At 33.3% G+C, this 23,213-nt stretch overlaps 1 long non-coding RNA gene across 1 annotated transcript in view; it reads right to left on the reverse strand.

Annotated features, from left to right (window-relative positions):
• Positions 1 to 23,213, reverse strand: part of LOC145948982 (uncharacterized) — a 52,402-nt gene that overhangs the window by 24,038 nt on the left and 5,151 nt on the right. Inside the window, exon 2 of the long non-coding RNA XR_014427520.1 lies at positions 7,438 to 7,481. This is a non-coding gene — a long non-coding RNA (uncharacterized LOC145948982). The remainder of the gene's footprint in view (positions 1 to 7,437; positions 7,482 to 23,213) is intronic.

A 23,213-nucleotide genomic window follows, 5' to 3' on the forward strand; every position in this document is an offset into this window, starting at 1 on the left:
ACCTCCGCGTCATTTAGAAAGCAACGTGAAGGACGTAAGAAAACTCTTCTCTCGCGAGAGAATAACTTGTCAGAGTTGTGTATTTAGTAATTACATCTTCGGTGTGAATATATCATGAGGCATGAGGCGTAACTCTTTATATAGTAAAAAATGAGAAAAATAATCCTGTTTTTGCAAACATTATCGCGCAGTAAAAAGGAGCTAACAAACAGAAGTCGAGTTTAAAGAAATAAAAGCGATCGGTGAACGATAACAATAATTAGACCTGAAATCTTCTGATATTAAAGTCGTTCTGCTTTATTGCAGAAAAATATAAAACAAACGCACAGATGAGTGACGGACGAGAAACGAATTAAAAGGCACCGACGATTTCCGAGATACTGACAGACACACTTATTATCGATAATATAAAACGTTCGTTTGAAGAGTTGCTTATAAAGTTGCGTTCCTTAAGACTCTTATCCTGCAAAAATCGCTCTCGTCTGCCGTCTTTCCGTGCCCTTCTCGCCCTTTCCCATCCTCTTGTCCGTGACTCAGAGAGACGGCCGCACGGTACCTTGAAATTCCGGATTGGCCACGTCGATCCCGCATTAGTCTCGTGGCTAATTAAAACAGGTAATGCCTGGTGCGTTCACGCACACCGAGTCGCGCCACTCTTTTGCCGGGCGACACAATATCTTGAGAGACTCTCGCTCTAACGCATCCGTGAAAGCTCGAGTATGGCTGTATGGCGAGCGTCTCGTGCGTTAATTAGCAACCAGGACCGCGTGCTTATTTCGACCGTGCTAATGAGTATTTGAGTAATGTCTTGCGCGCCGCCCTTCCCTTTCTCGCGAATCCGACGTTGACGTATTTCTTTACTCGAGGTAAATAAACGATTATTAACAGCCTGCCGTCAAGCGCAGGTATTGCTGGGAAAAAAAGCAAGTTCTCTTATAAAGGAGAGATAAGAAAACAAGTTCTATAATGCTCATGCGTATGTGTATGCGAGAGTTTGTGCTCACTGTAGAGAGATAAATGTCTGCCTTCTATAAAACTAATTTCTTTAAGAAACAACAGAGAATTAGCATCTTGTGAAATAATCGAGATTTAAAGCTTAAAATTGCAATCCCTTTGAACGCTTGGTGTAACTAACTATATAATAATTACTCTTGCCATACACACATCTCATGAAGTGGAAGGAAGCAAGTAATTCACGAATAGCTGAGCCAACATTTCCAGAGTGAACACGTTTTAAGCGTACTATCGCCATGACTGCGGCGTAGTCAGATTTGCTTCGATATATAGAATGTTCTGCAACTATCCTACGATACTTAATGGAGTTATTTGGAGATAATTTACAGTTAAAAATTTTAATACAAAAATATTAAAGTCTCGTAATAGTTTTTGAATTATAAGTTATCAATTGGCCAATGGTATCAGATAAACTTCGCGGATTCAAGCCAATATATACGTATATTGAGTAGAAATATGTACGGTTGAAATGCGAAAAAAAGAGAATGTTATCCAAACAACTGTAAATCTGTGGACCCAGATCAATAAATTAATTCTTATAATACAGATCCTCTTTACAATCAAATGTTTCATAAAACTATACAACTGAATTATATTCAATCGAAAATGTTTATCTTGATATTTATAAATTGCTTTGCGATTATTCCCGATTATTTTTATACGTGCGTTAACTCTTACATAGTTTTGTTCTTTGAATTAAGATGAAATAATTCAGAATCATTGCTAATCGTCTGAGAAAAGAAAACACTGCTATTAGATGATGTTATTTCACGTTAGTATAATGCTCTAACGGATCCTTAACACAGTTTCGTATCTCAATTTTCTTTGCTAGAAGCTCGTTTCTTCCCAATTACCGAGAAGCAGTGTGACTTTATAGACCCGGATATATTACCAAGGCAGCTAATAAATAACAGGGTAGCTATTCCAGGATCGAATGAGTTTGCAGAGGTCCTATTTTCCGTCTTCTTCTTCGTGCCACTGTTTGCCTCTTCTCTTCTTCTTTCTTTACCATATCGCTATTTTCTCTCTTTATGTTCTACCTTCTACGGTGCTTCCATTGATAAATGGAGAGCAGAAGCTTTAGCTTCTCTCGAAGGAGACTCGCGATGGATACAGCCGACCCTGTATCGGTCCGTGCCATCTTCGGAGCATTTCTTCTTCCATTTCGTGGTTGTTCGTTAACGAGGTACGAAAGCGAGAAGGCGGGTTTAAGTTGGAGAACAGCAACCATTCGGATGATCGCTTGAAACCGCGAATTCATTATTATTCCATGACTATTTTATAAAGTTCCAATTAAAGCCGAGTTTAGCTAGACTTTAAATAAATATTATCATTTCTTAAAAATAGATATCAAGCTTCAACTAACTCGTCTATAATCATCTAATATATTATTTCAGTCTTTAAATGCAAATTTTTAGTTTAAAAAATAAAAGATCAGTTTATTTCGTTTCGCTATATATAAATCTGTAGCCGAAATAAGTCGAAAATCGAAGCAATAAAAGAATTCATAATAATCAATCTTACAATTAAGTAAAGATCGGTAAAGTTTTCGAGAAAAACATTTTTGTGTCTCAAAGAGACGAACGATTGGTCGACGATTGAGTAAAGTTTATCAGGATAGAAGGGAGAGGAGTCGAGCAAGTCGGTTTTCGAACGTGAAAACAGAAACTCGTCGAAACTGGTTTTTCGAGAACGTTTTCGTGCACACACGGTTAACGAGCCGTCAAAGCGAGAATTTAATTTAACGATCGAACGGGCCGAGTTTGCTCGCTTATCTACTCGTGCGACGGTCCTTCTTATAAAATATCTTCCGTTACTTTGGCTGCAATTGACACGTTCAAATCTGCACGATGCGTCCGAGAACGGAGAACACGAGAAGCAGTTTAGCCGATCGTGCGTTTCTTTTGCTTCTGCCGGAATCGAGGAAAGTGTTTGCGATGACTCAGCCGTGACTCTCGCGAAATCGCAGCACCGGCGGAAGTCCGCGCGGTGTCTTTATTGCTTTCGAAGCGTTTTGTGTGTGTGTGGTGAAGAGAATAACTCGCATGCTGAACGAGACTCTCAGCCCCGAAGGAATCTATTTGCGTATTTTCCTGCTGTTTCTCTTATCCGTGTGCACTCTATGCAATTTTGCATATGTAGAGATGTTACAGTTTTCTTAAATCTGATTATAATTACTACATAAAAAAATATGACGCTCTTAGAAAAATATGTATAAAATAAATATACAAAATCTACTATAAACAGTTTGTAACTGAACATTAATTTTTTTAGATATAGATATAAATTTATGAATTTATAATTTATATATACTTTTTTAAATTAAAATATTATTAAATATAAAAGTAATTTATATCTGCGTGATATATTAAGACATCTATTTTATCAGAAACTCGTCCAAATTTATATTTCTATATAAAAGAATTGAAGTCACACGAAAAGTTCGATACTTTATATTCTCGCGTGCTGCGAATGTGAGAAGGGACAGCTGAAAAAGATTGCAAGAGAAAAAAAAATTGTAGGATGCATCAGCACGTTACATGATTCTCTGACATGCGCGTGGCTAACTTTGGTATCGTCCACCCTTATCGGGCATTTCACCTCTATACGTCGCGTGAAGTATCGCCCTGTCGCATTGGCGGGACACGAATTTCTTGGCTTATTGTTGGCCGTTCGACGCTTTAATCCCGCGAGTCGCCGAGCCCTCGAGGGAGCAAATATTCGATAAGAGACCCGAGATAAGATGGACATGGGCGGGGCACGTGCAAACGCGACTCGGTATTTCTCACACGTGATATACATATACACACACACAAATACCGGCAAGAATGTATACGTATGCAGATCCGTATACAGATTGGTCACAAGCTACGAGAAATCGGCCCTTTGCATCAGTAAGGACGAACCTTTCCTTCCGCACGTTCTTTCATTATATGAATATATTCGTCTAGCAGCAGATATAATATAATAGTAATTTTTATATTCTAAATTAAAATAAATTTTAATAAAAATTATTTTAATTTATTTATCAACATATTTCTATTTCACATTACAGAATATTTTTTTTTTTTGCACAATATCATTGCTAAAACAAAAGAATCTGGCTTTCTCATTATCACGTCAAATATACTATTCCTTGCATTTCGAAATAAATTTCCTCTTGTTGATTAATTTTTAAAAGAGTCGAGACCCTCGAGAAATTTGCACGAAGTATCGTGATTATTCATTTATGGTTAAATGTAACCGACATATAGGACGATGCTTATACAATGTGTCACGAAGAGCCGCGCCGTGTACTGGCGTATGTTGATGACAGTGCAGATTGTGCCTGCTCCGCCCATGTTTTGCATATACTCGCCCGGACTTACGTGTATGCGGTACATATGTACCTCCGACCATCCTCCAACGCGCATCGACATCGTTGCGTAAATAATCTAAACTAGCAAACCGAGCCGGCTCACGATCACGTTTACGCGATCACATAGATGACGAAAATTCCGCTGTTCTCATCTCCACCCATTCTTTGAACCCACCCGTCTATCGATTATCATGCAACTTTTATTACATGGCTTATATCGTTTTGTGAATTATGCGGCCGGTATTCGATATGGAATACCGAACCAGGTAGAGCCAACGAGAAAGGATTACAAAGAGTGCGTTGTTCGCAGGACAAGCGATATTAATAACGTTGAAGCTCATTCCGCTCGTTGGTTTGTGAGATAAAAGAAAATAAAATAACGCGTTATATCGATCGTTATCGGCATTCCGCTTCTCTTGGCTATAAAATTTTATAATTTATATTTTTTTCAATGTATATAATTTTACAATAATTTAATTTAAAAAATTGCTTTGCGACTATATCGTTTAAAAAAATTAATTTAACAATAATTTTATAGAATAGAAATTTAAATACTATTTATACATATAATCAATATTCAACATCATGTATAAATATTATATGTTTATCTTATCCAAAGTTTGCTATTTTATATATTCATCTTGTTTTATTAGATCGTTATTATTAACATAAAATTTATTTAATCATGATACTTAAAAAATCCTATTGCTAAAATTTTTATAAATTTGCTTAGCGCCACCGCCTGATTAAAATCCAAATTGCACAATCGATCGCATTTAAATGTGCATCATAGGATTTCAGTAGGTATTAATTTCTCTCAATTCAAACAATTGAGTCAAATATTGTAAAATTTATTATTTTATTTTATCCTACGATTTATTTAGAACGGTGATAATTTTAATTTTCGATTTACTTAAAGTGCGTTCATCTCTGAAATGTGTTTGTACAATTGCTTTTTTTGTTTTATGTCTTACGAAAGTAATGATGCTTCGGAGGTTTGTTTGCCGACACGTAATTTTGGCACGATTTGTACGCGAAAACACGCTCTAGAGGGCAAGGACAACGCAAAAGAGATGACAGAATGTTTCTGCGTTCCCCCGAAGGGGAATACAACGAAAGCGATCCGCCTTCTTGTGCCACGTGGACGGAACCTTTACGGTGTGATGAGCGAGGGCGAGTTTCCCACATTGACTGTCTCTCGATGGGTTACCCGTGGGATCGTCTTCACGTTGCTTAGAAACTTTCGTGAAAAAAGAGCGAAAAGATGGAGGAAATAACATCTTATAACTCTATCCTGATTACTTTCGTTCACGTTGATGTGCTGAATGTTGTCAAAGACAAATGGAGTCATCTTGTTTAATATTGAATATAATACGCTAATAAATAAAACAAAGGAAACTGTTTTGATCTGCTAAATTTTTTTCACACAACTAGATGTTCGGTTTGGAAAAATTTTCATTTCGCGATTTTTTACATTTTAAAAGATGGACAATTCAATTACACACGTCATATTGTGTTCCTAACATCACGGATCGTCACATATAGATTTTCTAGACACAGTTATTTTGTACGCAAGCACAAAAATTGTATATTTTTCACGTCGCGCGATTTCGGGGAGGAATCAAAGCGAGCCAAGCCGAATTTGCACGGATCCGCGACGCGACGAGGATGGATTCGTTCGAATACAAGTTGAAATCAACCGGATTTTCACTGGGATTTCGCCACAACGTGAACACGAAAGCCGAGCGGACCGTATCCGCTGGTTTTACAAGTGACAAGACAAGAACGGCTCGCGCGCTAGCGCGCGCCTATCTCGTTACACTCGGTGAATACATAAATATAAATTACTTAATTTCGTAACTCGGTTTAAGTTCGCGCCTACCGGAGCCTCCAGCAGAAGAGACGTGATCTTGAATTCATTGTCTCATCAGGGCGCACCTCGCGACGATGTAGCAAGTACATAACTGTGTATACGCGCGCGTACACAGAACGGCGACGGCTCGCATAATCTCATTGTCCTAAACCATCTCTCTCTCTCTCGCTCCTGTTTTCTCTCTATCGACGATTCGCCAGCTCTATGAGATATAAGCCCCCGAGATGATTCTTATATTCGGCGCCCTGCCGCGATTTGGTTTGCTAATAGCGCTTCACCTCAGGGAATTGTCACGCGGGATTTAAAAGACTCCCCAAGTCAAATATACATTTGTGACTTGTTTTATTTCTATCTTGATTAAATTTTCGCATTTCTTGACTAATTAAATATGCACTAACAAAAGAAGGCGTGAAACGCGATATATAAAAAAAGGTCGCCTCATGGATATGTCTCACATCGACATGTGTGCGTGACGACAATCTGTTTCTAAAAAAGATATGTAAAGTCGATACTCGCATATATTGAAGTTTATTATTGTCGCTTTTCCGCAATGCTCATTGGCTGTCAAGATTCGCGTTGTGCGTTATATTCGTAGCATCGAGAGGCTGTCATCGCGAGGATTAGCAATTTGACAGTTTGTTCAAAATAAAATTAAGTAAAATAATGATATTAGTTTTAAATAATATATTATAATACTTTAAACTCAATTAATATTTTTGATAGTTATTAGCTGATTTCTGTCATAAAATATTAATCGCGGATAAAGTATTATAACATATTATTTAAAACATATTATTTAAAACATATTATTTTATTTAATTTTATTTCGAACAAACTGTTAAACTACTAATCCTCGCGATGACAGCCTCTCGATGCTAGGAATATAACACACAATGCAAATCGAAACAGTCAATCAGCATCGCGGAAAAGATGCAACAATACTTGCGAGAATCGACTTAATATGCCTTTTTTAAAAAGGGATGTTATAATATTTTAAATTCGATTAATATTTTTGACAATTACCAGCTGATTTTTGTCAAAAAATATTAATCGCGAATAATATATTATATAGCATATTATTTAAAATGTTATATATTTACTGTTTTAATATTTTCAACATATTATATATATGTATATACATCTCCATATTACCGCTATAGAAATGTTATAAAATAAATAATTTCTCACTCACCGATACGTATAATAACGGAGTTGTAGTACACAGCACACATTGATCTGAAAACAAAATATTCAAATTATGTATATACATATGTGTGTGTCGAATATCTCATAAACAATGCAGTTTAGAAAAAAAATTTTCATATTGCATACCTCACTTTTAAACTCGATTAATATTTTTGACAGTTATCAGCTGATTTCTGTCAAAAAATATTAATCGAAAATAAGAGGTATTATAACATATTATTTACAACATATTACTATTTTAATTTTTATAACATACTTTTATTTTAAAATTTGATTAGTAAATTAACGCTTTAATCAACTAATTTCTGTAAAAAAATATAAATCAAGTTTAAATAAACTTTATATTTTTTTAAAATATAATTTTTTAAATACAAAACCGAAGAATGGCGCACGCTTGGGTTATTCTCGTATATATATAAAAAAAAGATACAACTATACATCTCAACAACGTTACACGTATAAGATTACAGGAACACATCGTTCAAAGGCGCTCGTAATGACGATACGTCACATGTCACGTGTGACAACAGATGAACAGCAGATTTTAAATATCATGTTGCATAAGAGGGTTGGACTGCCGCATGTAAAATTATAATAATGCGCGGTTTACGTGTCGTTTTTAAGCTGTCGAACAGTCGCTGAAAATGTACTCCTGTTATAATGGCTGTTAAAAAAAAATCACCGTCTGTGCTAAAAATTTCTTGATATCATGAAAATAAATTAAATAACGAGTATTAGCCGGTTCAGTGAAAATTCTAGTCAAATATAACAAATGTATTATTATTATTACGGAAACGTCATTTTATATATTAGAAACGTCAAATATCGGAGCGCAATGTATCTGATATCTCTCTCTATTTGCGCATATTAATTTACAACGAATTCAACGTATAAAGATAATACACATCAGTACGTTAATTAATCGTCGTGATTAATATATTTTCCCGCTAATTGCCACGAATGCATATTTGACTGTTTGCTACGTGATTATAGACGCCGCGATTATAAATATCAATGAAAACGACGGTTCTGCACACTGCACGTAAACACGCAATAAATATTTAGCTACATGAAGCATTGAATCCGTTTGACCAGTTTATTATACCGTTCATTGACAATGTTTTCTTTAATATTTTTCTATCGAAGAATATTACTGGCGATAAGAGTATCTCGATTCCATCGCGTTTCTTCTCGCCCGAGTATTACTTCTTCAACATGATTTGCATATATCAATTAATTCATTGACGACTCACGTTAGGCCAATGGGTTAATGTATTCCGTCCGAATGCCCGGCAGTGTTAAATCAAGATTTCTCCTGAGATAAGGCGTTCCATCGCGCCCCGACTCCGATTCACTTGGCATACTTTAGGAACCCTTCTCGGTATCTCGTGTTCTCTCCTCTCTCTCATCCAGTTAATATGTTAATTGTTTTGGTGATTTAAGGTGCGCATACTCTGACGTACAGAACTGCCATATTTTTAACACGCTAACGATCTCTTTATTCGATGTCCGTCGGCTGAATATTATCGATCTCGAAATCTCATTTATAGATGCTTTAAAATACGACGGGACGTAATCGATGGAAATGGGTCATTTTTAGAGACATAAAGATGAGACCCGGCGAGGTATTCAGATAGAGGCACGTTTTGAAGGAAAAATCTATCGTCTCGCGGCGCAGTGCTCATTCAAGCGAACCTATTTGGAACACGATCATAAAAGGAGACTGCGCTCTCCATATCGGAGGCTGAACTCTCCATATTATTTGATCAGACACGACGTTACCTAAATTGTTCCAGCCCGTTCGTGGCTGCTACGGAAAATTGGAAAAGCGTCTAGCTTTTGAGGAGAACGAGCGGAGTAGAATGCGACAGTGGAAGAAGGGACCTGCGTACGCCGCGAAGGAGATGATATCGATCGATTTATGAAACCTATACGAGGAAAGAAGGAAAGAAAAGGCGAAAAGTTTCGTGTACTTTGGTTGAATTCTATGCAAGGTATATATTATTCCATTTTCTAATTTCATTCTCATATCTAAGAGAATGATTTCATTTAGACTAATTGTTATATTTTCTTCTATTTTCGGCAAATATCCAATATTCTTGTATTGATGAGACACTTTCCATTGATATAAAATTAAAGAATATTCATGTGCATTTTTACATGCACATATTTGGTTAAAAGATATATTTATAAACTCAATTTTATTTAATCGCCCACCAACAATTTTTCGACAATTTCTATCAATCATCAAATAAATTATTTTCGTTCAATCTAAAAGTGAAATATAATTCTTTCAGCAGACAAAAGATACATACAGATGGTGTTATATAGATGCGCACGCGGGAGAGTAGAATCTTAAATTTTTAAACATAGATTTCTGAGGCACGAGATTACAAACCATGGTGGAAATGGAGAAACGGCATACATGTAGTAGAGTAGAAGCTAAGCGTTATTCGGGGGCTCGTTCGGAAGGCGGATCAAGGTATTTATCCTCCATCCATTCTGCATCCCGACCGATTCCGCCTCACTTCTCTCTGTCCGATATATATATATATATACACGGGTACGAAAATTTCTCTCTTTATCCCTCCCTTACCCGGACACCGCGGGGAATTCGAGGCGTTTCCATTGTGCCGTTACAATAGCCACAGCCTTCGCCAGCTGTCGGTGGAAACAAATTTCTAATGTCGTATTAAACAAACCATTACAATGCTCGGATCTATGGCGGAACATTTGACATAGAGACGCGCGCGCGCACACACACGCCGGACCGCTATATTGGCTTCTACCGTCGATTGATGCGAATGACCGAACAATAGAGGCCTCGCGGACAATATTGCGTCGTATGCGCGCGACACACACTACCATCCAGCGAACGGCACGAGCCTCTTGACGTATTAGCGCCGGATTTGTCAGATTAGAGGAGAGATTTATATACGAGAGGCAGTTTCGATTTCTGTTACGCGTTCATTCAGTAGGTCACGTATCGATGTCGATCGGCACTGGTAACACGTACGTGCGCTTTTGTTAATTTCTTTTGCGAACGTGACTAAAAAGGATATCCGAGCTTGTAAAATCGCACCACGGTGATAATCAATCTTTCACGCAGTTAATGATATGCTATTATGATTTAAAGTAATGATAATACTCTGCAGAAGATTGCATTTCTCTCCATCTTAGTAATTATTTTATTTTAATATAAAATTTTAATATAAAATTTAATATGAAATGTTAAAAATTCACTGACAGAAAAAACATTAATCTGCGATACAGTTTCTTTGCAGATATATTGACTAAAATTTTCTCATTTTTTTTCATTGATCTTACTATATGTTTCTAAATTTTTCAAAAATTTATATTTGTTCTATCTCAAACGATCTGATCGATGGGGGATATATACATTGTTGTATTTATTTTTAATTTTGTATCAGCATGATTATATTCATATAATTATATTTAAGTATTAAATATATTAAGATTATTAGAAGCTATGTATTCTCGCGGATTATTTGTTTGATCACATCTCATTTGCAACATTTAGTTAATTTTACTAGCTATATAGTTCTCCTTTAACGTCTTGTCAACACAAGCGCGCCGTCAGGAAGTCACGATTACATTTGTGATTTCGATACCGCGATGTAGGAATCAACGATATGATTAAGGCGACGCAATAATCCATTGCGAACTACGTGCTCTGACGGCTTCGTCGACGACGGTAATCCACGAAGGTCGATGTGATTGGCAGTGTCAGTCCGTGGGATGAAGCGCCGCAAGATTAGCAACGGAAGCGCAACAGAGTAATTTGTATTCAAGTTAGGTGTTGTCCCACCACCTGGCAGCCGGTATACCCCTCTTTCCGACTCGCATCCACCTTTTCTTCCTCTCTTCCTTTCCTTCTGACATTCTCACCTCCCTTATGTCTCTCATCTTGTCTCCGCGTCGACGTCCTGTCCGTCCCGCTAGGTTGACGTATGTCCCCATCGATCACATCGTTCGCACTCCCCTTTTTGGCTCGCGTTTCCACGTCCACCTTGCACTATGTTTGCCATTGAAATTCCAACCGAGTATAATAAGGTTTTATTGCTCTCGCGACCCAGCTTGAAAACAAAAGATGGAGAGAATGAAGGTTCCCTAGAATGTTAAAGGCAAGAGGAAAACATCGTGAAACTTTCGTCTAGCTTGAGGGTGGCTAGAACCGACCGTAAAACAAGAACAATGTCCAATGACAGCGAATATCTTGACTGTACTAAAAATCCGTCTCCTACTGTCACGGCTGGATTTATTTAGGAATAAAATTCTCACGTTATGAAAAAAAGATCGAGAGAGGGAGAAACAGATTGTAATTTCAGGAATGCGCTCATTAATTTATCAAACGCATCTTTGTAGATGCGGTATCGAAATCACAAATGTAATCGTGACTTCCTGACGGCGCGCTTGTGTTGACAAGACGTTAAAGGAGAATTATATTAGCTAGTAAAATTAACTAAACGTTGTAAATAAGATATGATTAAATAAATAGTTCGCGAGAATATATAGTCTCTTAATACATTTGTATATATACTTCATATTTTAATATATTTACTTATAATGAATATAATCATATTGATAAAAAAATTAAAAATGAAAAAAATACAACAATGTATATCCCTATCGATTACATCGAAAGTCGAACAAATATAAATTTTTGAAAAATTCAAAAATATATAGTATTATTAATAAAAAAAATGTGAAAATTTTAGTCAATATATATCTGCAATTATATACTAATCTCTTATATATTATATATCAAACACATCACAAAGATATATAATATATAAGATTAGTATATATAAGATTAATATATAAGATTAATATAATATGTAATATAAAAGATTAATTAATATGATGTGATAAGATTGTGATATGATGTGATAAGATAATAAGATTAATATAATGATATATTAAGAATATATAAGAAATAACGCACACAAAATACATGTATTATTCACTTCGCGACATAAATTTTACTAGAAATAATTTTTTAAATAATAATTCAGAAATATATTCGAATCGAGTCGCTATGCGGAAGTTAGCAGACGACATGTTAGAAGGAATCTTTACCGGATACAGGACGTGTGTGGACTTGTTAGCCAAAAACAAATAAGATCTAGGAAGACACTAACATGAGTCGTATATATCTGCTGGGCCTCCGTCAATGCCCATGGGATTATCCATCCCATCTCATTTCCACAGCATCCCTGTCAGTCGCCATCTGCTCGTGCCTTTGACGATTTATTCTTATTACTTTGTTCGCGAAAAACTTCAGAAGACTAAACCACAAACCTCCTCGCAAAAATTTGTGCGAGAGTACGAGGGTGAAAACAATATGAGATGTATGCGCGAACGAATTTGCATATAGCAAACGTAGAATACAGAAAAACTGAATATTTTTTCCGTAATAAAGCATAAGAAAGTATCTAAACTTGTTATAAAATTTCTGGTATATATTTCTAACATATAATATATATCGTATATACCTTGAAATAATAAATTAATAATCGAAAATGTAATGCATATCTTCTGTTTATATTTATTGCTTCAAATTATATTTATTTAAAAAATAACGTATTTTTAATAGAAGAAAAAAATGTAATAGTTTGGGAAATATGTCCTATAAACAAACCCGGTTCAACTCACATATAAATGTAAATATCTTATATTCTAACTAAATTTTTTGAATGGCATGTAAGGTTTTTGTTCCCATGAGAGTTGACGGAATGTTTTCATAAGTAAGGAGGGTCAAAACCTCTAAGCGTCACCTCCTTACATATCTTCCCTTATGCCGAAACAAGAAGCTCACGGAAATAGGTCAGAATATAAACTTCCATATATGCACATACTATTTGCTAACGTACGCTATCACTTGAACAGCGTACTTGCATATTATATAAATACTTTCAAAAAATAAATTTATATTTAATGTTGACTTTCCCACAGGACTTTTTCTGTATATATATATAAATTATATATATATTATTTATTTATTATTTAATATTTATAATATTTATAATATTATATGTACAGAAGAAATATATATATATATATATATATATATATATATATATACGCAATATAAGATTGTAACGATGCCAAAAGCCTTAGGAAAGATACGTGTAACATCTTTTTCCCTTGCCACATATTTCAACTACAACGTGTAAGTAAGAAGTGCATGTACGTGGACGACGGAATCCTTTGATCATCTTCGCATCTGGTGTAAAAGATTTAGAGTAGCGTGAGTTCGCACTTACGTCCCCATATCGGCGTCTGTGATTCGCTTTGCCTCGCTTTCTTAGCGAGCTTCTCGCCGTTACAGCCGTTTGGGAATACAACCATTATCCTCTCGACATACAGATGAAAGTGAAATCTGACCACAAAATGGATTTATCTGGCAAACGCGCCACAAAAGGGACGAAATGCTTTTCCGCTAATGCTACCGCAGACGCTGCGCGACCGCCACCGCGTAAAAGACTTTTTCAAGTTTTAATCGTCCTAAAGTAAGATTGCCTATTTATGGTCCACCGTGTATTTTTAAATGGATTTAATTATAAAGTACGCGTTGCGCACGAGAAAAGATTGTTCATTCTAAAGTCAGACATAATTTAAATGATATTGTAACATAAAAGTCGCGAGGGGGAGAAGAGATTTGTATATTAATCGGAGAGTTTTTCATTGAATAATCGTTATAGTCAAATATAGTCGGTTCATCGAAAATTATAGCATAATCATAAAGAGAAAGAGAGAAATGCTTTGTTAACTCTCTCTGTTATTAACAAGTAAACCTATAAGTGTTATATACTATATATCTTTTTTATTTTGTTAATATAATCGAATATAATTACGCTCGCGAAGCGAAGTTATATTTTTTGATAATAAAATATTAAAAATTACAATGCATGCATAACAATTATATTATTGCAATGTATGCATAAAAATTCAATATTTAAATCTTTAACAAAAATGCGAACAAGAAATAGAATTTTCTACAAGAATTTTCTGTCAAAATACCTGTGCTAAATGTATGCTATTCTATGTTATCAAAAAATATATATTTTATATACAGATTGCTAATATACACAAAATACGTTATAACTCGAAAATAAGTAGATATATTATAAATGAACTTGATCATTTTTATAAAATATTCTCATAACTAGCAATAAATTATCCTGTTTATGAATATTAATTCATTTGCTAATATAAACTTCGGTAGTATTATGCATTTCATAAATTTGACGATTTTATGTCGCGTTATATTGCATGTATGTATATGTGTTATGTCACTAGCGTTGCATTCTTTCGCATTTGTAACAGCAGTGCAAGCGCATATATAAACCCGTCGTAACCGCGTTGTAACCTTGCCAATTTAGACGTAAATCGCATTCTCGGCACCGCGAAACTTTCGCGAGACGATATTGTTCTGACACTACGCAAACACAACGAAAGCGGAGCGCAATACCGGGACGGATGTAGCCGGAGCTATGAATTATGCAATTCCTATTGGTTGCTGTACCCCTCGATAGCATAGCACAATCCTCACACTCCTCTATTCACTTTCGTTGTCTTCCTCTCGCTAGAATTTCTGCGTTAGAATGCTACTGCATCTCTTTTCTCATCTCTAGTTTTATGTGTGTTGGGTGTATGTGTGTCCATCAATATAACTTATATAATATTTAACTTAGTAATAGTAAATACAACCGTTGTATCGACTTGTTTTTTCGCCGTTGCATTCGAAAATAATATACATATCGCAATATTCAATATGAATGGTTCGGAAATTGTTTTATGTCAATTTACATATTATTTTCAAAAAGACATATTTTCTAGAAATGTAAAATTGAATCGGATATAATATATTGTTAAAGTTTAAGAAAACTCTCTCTTTCTCTTAAAATATGCTAATATATAATTAGCAAATTTTATTAATATTTTTTGACAGAAAAACCAGCTGATTAAGAAACATTGAGAGAGAGAATGTCTCTTTCTCCGCAATAATATTTTCTCTCTCGTATTCATAGAAATGTTTTCGAGATGTTTTGTGTATTTAAAGCTTGATTATGTAAAAAATAATTAATTTGTTATATAATTAATTTGTTGTATAATAATTAATTTGGATAATTTGTCAGTGTAGAGCAATCACAACGTCTGATTAATGTCTTATATTACTACTGAAAAAAAATTAATTGAAGCTCTACATGACATATATGATTAAAGCATCAGCTGATTAAAGCGTTAATTTACTAATTAATTTTTTAAATAATGTTATAAAAATTAAAATAATATAATATGTATTAAATAATAGGTTATATAATACTTTAAACTCGATTAATATTTTTGACAGTTATCAGCTGATTTCTGTCAAAAAATATTAATCGAGAATAAGGTATTATAACATATTATTTACAACATATTACTATTTTATAACTTTTACCATATTGTTATTTTAAAATTTAATTAGCAAATTATAACATACACAATATAAATATAAATATGTAAGCTATATTTAATTAGCAAATTTTCGCTTTATTAATATTTTTTGACAGAAATCAGCTGATTAAGAGACATTGAGAAAGAGAATGTCTCTTTCTCCGCAATAATATTTTCTCTCTTGTATTCATAGAAATGTTTTCGAGATGTCTTGTGTATTTGAAGCTTGATTATTGTAAAAAATAATTAATTTGTTATATAATTAATTTATTGTATAATAATTAATTTGGATAATTTGTCAGTGTATCTACCGAGCAATCACAACGTCTGATTAATGTCTTATATTACTACTGAAAAAAAATTAATTGAAGCTCTACATGACATATATGATTAAAGCGTCAGCTGATTAAAGCGTTAATTTACTAATTAATTTTTTAAATAATGTTATAAAAATTAAAATAATATAATATGTATTAAATAATAGGTTATATAATACTTTAAACTAGATTAATATTTTTGACAGTGATCAGCTGATTTCTGTCAAAAAATATTAATCGAAAATAAGGTATTATAATACAACATATTATTTACAACATATTACTATTTTAATTTTTTAACATATTATTATTTTAAAATTTAATTAGCACATTAACGCTCTAATCAGCTAGATTCTGTGAAAAAAATTAATCGAGTTTAAGCAAACTTTATATTATTTTTTTTTTAAATATTTATCTTTTTTTTTTAACATAAAACCGAAGAATGGCGCGCGCGTAGCGCGCGTTTGTGTTGTTCTAGTTTAATAAAAATGTTAACATTTAATTTAACTTTCTTAATATTTCTTAATATTCTTTTCCTCTCCTCCGAATTAATTCCTGGCAATTTAATTTATATGTATGTAGATGTATTGTATGTGTGGTCGGATAAAATACTTGCAAATGATTTAGCATTATTTAGCATTCAACATATACAATGCACAACAGCTGTAATATACAGCATAGGCAACGTAAAATATAAATATACCTAAATTATGAATCAATATTCAATTAATTAATATTTCAAGATAATTAGAATATGTAATCGAATTTTTTTTTCTTTCTTTCTTAAACAGATATTTAATAAAAATAATTATATAATTTCCTAGAAAGTTTTTTAAACAAATTTCTCTTTTTTTAAATATAAAATGTGTATTACTACCACAAAAATATATAAAATTTAAAAATAATTTCACGAATAATAGATAATAAAATAATAAATCATAAAATACTCCACAATTTCTCTACATCGTCTGATGTGTTCTTAAACCTGCTTTTTTTCCTCTTTTGTGATAGTTCTTTACTGCTTTCTTGTGGCACTCATACACAATAGTCATTAACGGAAACACAGGTGATTACGATCATGCACGCACTAAACATCAAAATACAACGATTGCCCGGCACTTTAGACATTCTTGATGCTAATCACACGCAACGAGTACTTTATTATATTGTGGTAAGAGATTAATATATGAAAATTGCGATTGTACAAAGTTAGTCAGCACTCGAAAATGACGTAGCCTTTATGCATCATTCGTCGCGATAACGCTATATTTATTATTAATAGATAGTACATGCTTTCTCCAATATCTGTGACAATTTATCGAGAAATTTAGAAATAATGTCGGCAAAGCTTCATATTGAAAGTGCGCAATGCTTCGAATCAAGATGATTACTTAAGACATAATAATCATGAGAAATTAATTGTGCAAGTAATTATAATTATCGTAGAGATACTATTACTATATTATGTCTAAAAAGAATATTTTTTTCGAAAGTTATATAATCTTAAATATCTGTTCAAAAAGATAAATAAAAATTCAATAAATAATTATTGAACGCAATAATAATTTATTAAAATATTAATAATTGTGAATTTTTAATTTGAATATATTTGAATTTTACAAATTGACGAGTTGTACTAAATCTCTGCCATTGTACATTGTATCGATGAGTGTTAAATTATTTTTTATTTTAATTTCGTTACTGCATATAAAGGATGAGGTAAGAAAAGCTTAAAATTTGCTATATAATGTTTCCATTAAAAGCTTTGAAAACAGTCGGCTGAGTATCGAAGGGGAGAAATATAAAAAAAAAAAAGATGCGCGAGTTTTTTTCCTCGCGAATTGCCGCAGCCACATTTGAAATGGTTAAATAGAATGTGTCGTAAAAAGAACGGGATACTTTGATGGAGACTATACGTTTTATCTCGGTAAGGAACGTTAGGTTAAGTTGAAAGGTGCAAGCCTCTCTCTCCCTTTCATCCCCTTTCCATTTCTCCAGCCAACACTAAAGAGTCGCGTCTGCTATCTTCCTTCCGCAATACCACTGCTACTAACGGGTACCATTATCAATGGTAGCAGCCTAATGATTTTCAAGCGGACCACCCGTTTCGTTGGCACTTAACTCCCTTTCTCTAATATTAAAGAGCTGATTATTTACTTAAAATTATAAATTGTTAATTATATAAAAGAGATATTACGTGCTTATATCTTTCGAACGAGAGCAATATTATATAGCTTATTCAATATGGAATTTATAACAATATTTGTAAATTACGACTCTCTGAAAAATATTTTAAAAATTATTAGTATTATTTGTCACATTTTAAAAAAATAATATTATACAATTAACATCTATAATGATGTGTAACAGAAATATAGAATAATTGTATATTTTTTTAAATTTTGTATTATTATATAGTATATATTTGATATTATTTAATAATATTTTTAAACATTTTTATAAAACAACTTGATTTTTACGAGAATATTTAATTTTTACAAACTTTTAGAAAGAGTATAATGTGGACATTTTGCTAGGGATAAATCTGGATGACAGTATCAAGGTTGTGAAGCACAAACTCGAGTTTGTTTTAAGGGTGAAGTTAACGCCACCGTAATGATTAATGGATTACCCTTTATAACGATATTGCTCTAGAGAACATCAATCTAAGCATGCAAAAGCTATTCAGAATATGCTGAATATCTAATTCTAAAATCAAATGTATCATGATACTGCAAAATTTTATAAGATCAGTTACTAAACAGAGAGAAGGTTTATTTATAACAATGTATAATTTTAACATAAAAATTTCATACTATATCTTTAAAAATTTTAAATAATTGTTAATAATTATTTCAATAACTTGTAGAAGAGTAATTGTGGCTCCATTTTTCTATAATTATTACTTCATTTAAGACTAATATTTCAATTGATTAAAATTGATTTACTACTTGTCTCAATTTATTATCGTGAAATTAAAGTATTGAATACTTAGATATTGAATACTTAGACCAGATCATTTTCACATACAAATGTGTAGTTCCATTTTGAACATTACCAGAAGATAATATATCGATAGATTCCCCATTTCACCGCGACAAATCGCACTTCAGCAAAGTTGGATGATTTATATCGTTATTATTTCGCGGTAAGCATTAATAGTCGAGCAAACACAGTGGAAACATGTCAGATACACGCCAAAGAGCGAAATTCTGTGCGAGCGGACAGACGGGACAGGGACCGTGCACTTTTATATTCGTCCGCTTCTTTTCTGTGCCACCGATCGTTAATCATTTGCTATGGTACAAGATAGGGAGAGAGAGGGAGAAAGAAAGAGAGGAAAGCTAAAATAAAAAAAATAAAAAAAAAAACGAGAAAAAATAGCGGTAAATGGAAAAAGTAGTGATCCAACAAAGTATTTTTCATACGTACGCGTGTCATGTCGTAGAAAACACGCTGCGCGACTTCATGAGACTGTTCATGATGCTATTCAGGTGTCTAGATCTCGCAACGGAAACGCGTACATGTATGTACATTTATAATATATTTATAAAGACTACCAATGTACTAGTGCCACATTGCTCATATTGCACTTCATGTCGCTGCTACGTGACGCAAGAATTTGCATTCTACTTCTTAAAAATAATCGAGAACAATATTTTACTTTATTGTTTGCCTAAAATTTTTGTTTGATATATAGTTACTTCATTTCAATATTTAATTGCAGTTTGTTTCTAATAAAAAATTGTGTTATAAATTTAATTCATATCATTCTAATGTGTACGAGCGTCTAATAATTACAGATGTAATTAAATAATATCAAACATAATAATTTTTTTTAGAATTATTGTTTTCACATTTCAATGTAAATTTATATTATAAATTATAATTATTGTTTTTATATTTTACAATGCAGTTTTTTAATTCGTCAACATTGTTAATTTTTTCAATACTGAATGATTCGTATTTTACTTTGATTTAGATTTAGGTATCTATACTTTTGCAGATATATACTATAATATTATTTAGATTCCGTGCAATTTCCATCGAAAAGGCTGAAAGTAAGATACGCAGTGGCGTAGTAACTGCCACAATATATGTTGCAAGACATGAAATGTACAGTCATCTACGATGTGCTAGCGGTAGCGTACGTGTACTTACATCGTCTCCGAAGAGCGAGGATCGATAACACCGGTCGCAAAGGGGGTGCATTAAGGCTATTTTACGAGTATAGGATATCTGGAAAGCAATACTCCATTCTTGAGAATCCTCCGCGCCGCGCGATTTTTACGACATCGTATACATGCCTGTGACGTCGTCGAGTACATCGAGAAAGAGAGATACACCCTCGCGACATGCTATGCTTTTTTGAGGCTGTACACATGATAAGTGTGAGATATGAGATTAACTTCACTCTTTTTTGAATAATTGAGAATAAAACTTTATAAAAATATTAGATTAATTTTTAGATTAGAGAAATAGAATGGATAGAAGAAATTTTATTATTTTTATATTTTTATATTTTGAAAAAAGAGAATATTTTCTTGAAAAATAATAATATATTGTATGTAAAGAAATATTTGGTGATTAATAATATGGCAATAAAATAAATAATCAGATAATGATTCTCTATAACATCGACAAATGGAAAGTCATATAAATTAAAAGGGTCTCTAAAGTATATAAATGTGTAAATTGCATTCGAAAAAGGTGGCTCAGTTTTTAATGAGTTAAACGAGATCTTCATGTTTTCAGTTACTTGTAAATATGCCATAGCATTTTAAAATTAATGAGATTCGCGACCGCAAAATTATAAATTATTTGATTAATAACTTGTTTAATCTTTTTTCGACGTATATATTGAAGTTTTATTTATATATTCCATTTTAAAATTCTTTTAATTATAATGATGTTATTAAATTATATATAAATATTCTCATATAATTTACTTCTAATAAGTGTCTTAATTTATGCAATTTTTTTTATAAAACGCTTATACAAAGATCGCATTATTTATATATTAAAAAAATATATAATTTTATTAGAAAGCTTCTAATAATTATATACATTAGACTTCGAAACAAAGTATTTCATGAAGTCTATAGTCTCGTAAATCAGTAAGAGAAAGGAACAAGTAGAGAAGAGTGAAAGAAACCCTCAATCAGCCACGTCGATCGGGTATTTGTCTCTTTGGTAATGAAAACGGGCAGCGATATATTCTACTGTCGCGCCTTCCCTCTCACACGAGATCCTCCTCCTAATATTAAAGGACCACCCTAGCTGCGTTAATTAGTAAACTCGCTGGATGGCTTGGCTCTAGCGTTGCTAATGAGAATTTGAGTAATGACGCCGTTCTCACGACCCGTCCTCTCCGTTTCTCGGCGAATTGGCCGATGTACTTTTACAGGTTGTGCCACTGGCGGGATCTGCGGAGATCGATAGTTCCGCCAAACCTCTCCGATACTGACACATACGATATTGCAATTTGCGTAGCAGGAATCGGTAATTATAAGGATGATCGCGAGTCAATGAGCCTCATAAATTTTTGTCGAATTTTAAATTAAACGGACACAAGATAGATTAGATAAATTCATGTATTCAACTTACTAATTATCTAATATTGCTAACTTCTATAAAAATTTATAAATAATTTTTCAGGAAAACTATATGAATTAATATTTATAGTTTTAGTCTGTAATAAAAAAAGCAATTACTAAAAATTTTTGTTATTTTTGAGAGGAAAAATTCCAATAATGCTTTTCAACGATAAAGATAAAATTGATAAGCGATCGATTAATAATATACACATATAATATAATTGACGGCAATGCAATTAGAAGGGTGAAATTTACCCTCCGTGATTTGTGGCGCCTCCGCTCGAGAAATTGTTCAACTGTCTAGAATTTCCACCCTTGGTCAGAACTGGGGTGTCGGTGCAGCTGTGGAAAAGCTGCACCGACACCCTAGCTAAAGAATCCCCTGAATCTATTGGTACATTTGTCTAACGCGAGAGGGAGCATGTTATTTGATAAATTGGCTCAAATTATTATTAAACTTTAATTTTATAAATAATACAGAAAGAAAATTTTAATATATAATATCGTATGCAAAAATGTTTATATAGCGTCAAGTTTCAATTTAAACTCATGATATAATTACAACTTAATTGCGTTATTAATTAGTACTGACTTTATTTTTAGATAAATGTTCGTAGACGAGATAATTAACACATTTTGCTTCTATAATGCGATAACAGAATCAACACTATTTTTGAAAAAAAAAAGAATAAAAAATAATCAAGCCAATATCAAGAGTTAAATTAATTTACTGTTTCTCGAAAGTAGTCGTCGTCGCATCAATACTGGATATAACTCTTAACGAACAGTAAAATAGCTTTTGAAAGTGCTTTCATAAAAGATTCGTGCAAATCTAAAACGGTTGCAGAAGCATTCGCTTTTATCGAGTGCTTCTCTGCGTGCCACAAAGCTCCAGGCTTCACGAGAAGGAAAGTCGAATAGAAAATTATTTACGGCTTATTCATACCGTGAGCGAAGCTTCAGAAAGGAGGCTCGCATGTTAAAAGTTCTTGCAATATATCGTGGAGCCTTTATTGTCTATGCAAATCCTTACCTCAACTCTGTTAAAAATACTCCTTGTATCCGAACGCCCAATCTATTTCCGGCGAACTTACCCATTGCCCTTCAGTGGAAAAACCAGAGAAAGAGAGAAAAAAAATGAAGAAAAATATATGTAGGAAAGAAAGAAGAGAGCGAATACTTTCTTATCCACCTACTACTCCAATCTTATTTTCCATGAGATTTTTTTCAGCCTTCTTTAATTTATCTGAATTTAAATTTAACGAGAAATACATCCCTCCCAGTATGCCATGAAAAATTGGTAACAAGTTGCCGCGACGGTTGCTTCAGTAATCGGTAGCATCTGTGCCGAAGAGCCCGGATAAAGCTCGGAGGCCCAAGGTCAG

The sequence above is a fragment of the Prenolepis imparis genome, unplaced genomic scaffold (assembly GCF_030444845.1).
Source record: "Prenolepis imparis isolate NDT839.2.m4 unplaced genomic scaffold, iyPreImpa1.0 SCAF_2, whole genome shotgun sequence".
NCBI lineage: Eukaryota > Metazoa > Arthropoda > Insecta > Hymenoptera > Formicidae > Prenolepis > Prenolepis imparis.